Source organism: Haplochromis burtoni, unplaced genomic scaffold (genome assembly GCF_018398535.1).
Source record: "Haplochromis burtoni strain Fernald_Lab_line unplaced genomic scaffold, NCSU_Asbu1 Contig_1804, whole genome shotgun sequence".
NCBI lineage: Eukaryota > Metazoa > Chordata > Actinopteri > Cichliformes > Cichlidae > Haplochromis > Haplochromis burtoni.
In genome coordinates, this window is record NW_024584165.1 from 18,453 (window position 1) to 19,764 (window position 1,312).

Here is a 1,312-nt window from a genome sequence, read left to right on the forward strand (position 1 = left end):
AAACTTTGCTAGACCCGCCCCTGCACAGTTACCAGCCTTCAACTATGTAGAAAAGGATCCTGGTGTTATTTGTCTCTCAGAAACAGTTCATAACTTCCATTCAACTCATTCATGTCACCTAAAAGGTAAACCTGTTTCTCCATCACCTGCTCAGCTCTGATGATTCAGTAAGGACATCTCCTGGTTTCATCTTCATGTTTTCCTCTCACCAGATATCCAAACGGATATCATCACCAGCAGCTTTACAGCTGTGGCTCCAGCAAACATCAGCTGATACTAAAAAGTAATATTAAATACATTCTAACAAAAGCTTATCAACGTGCTGCTGTTGTTTATCCGCTGGTCTCCTCTTTCTAGCGCAAAGTGGGCGATAAACAAACAAGAAAGACGGGACTTGTGGCAGAAAAACCGATCAGCTGATCATTGATCAGTTTCATGTTTGAAGTAATAACAGGAGAGGGAGGGGGAGTGAATGAGAGAAGTAGATGCAACTGTGCAGCAAAGACAGAATAACTCCAGCTTTGTGTCTATTTTTTAATTCTAGCTGAAGTACGGGACAAATGCTTCCTTTTCACCTCAATGTGGAACTCTGATGGCCAGTCCAGCTGTGGCTCAATATATCAGTTGTTAAGCTTAACGTGGAAATACTATGCAAACATTCAGGGATGAACTTACACACTTACTTTACTTCTCTAGGATAGTTTTCGCCGAGATGAAATGCTGCGGTTAGGAAGCATGTAGCGAGGCTCCAAATGCTCCAACAGACCGCCGACAGGTCTCACAGACAACAGCCGCTCTATCACGTGACGCATACTGCTCCGATGTGCCGAGCTCGGTTACGCCAAGTAGCGTGTTTTGTGAGGTGATTTTGTGATACTTCGGATCGGATTATACTTTTTATTTCTCTCCGATATCCAATCCAGTAATTTAGGTCAGTATCGGACCGATACCAATAGGTAATATCGGATTGGTCCATCTCTAATTAAAACCACTTTAAAGAAAATCACATCAGTTACAGTGTAGAATTGCTTTCATTTATAGCTTACAAATGACAAAATGTTTACAAAAGATCATGACAGCGTTTACATGATATCACCCACTATTAACACTACTTAATTTACTGTAGCTTTTGAAAAATTAATGCTATATATACAACACAAGACTTTTAAGAGTATTTAACAAGAGCAAGTTTCATTTTTCCCTGGTTTCACTACCACACTGTTCACCAAAATCTGTTCACTGTTCACCAATGTCTATAAATAGGAATAGTAGTGGTACAATAGCTATATCAAGCTATATAGTTTATGTCTTC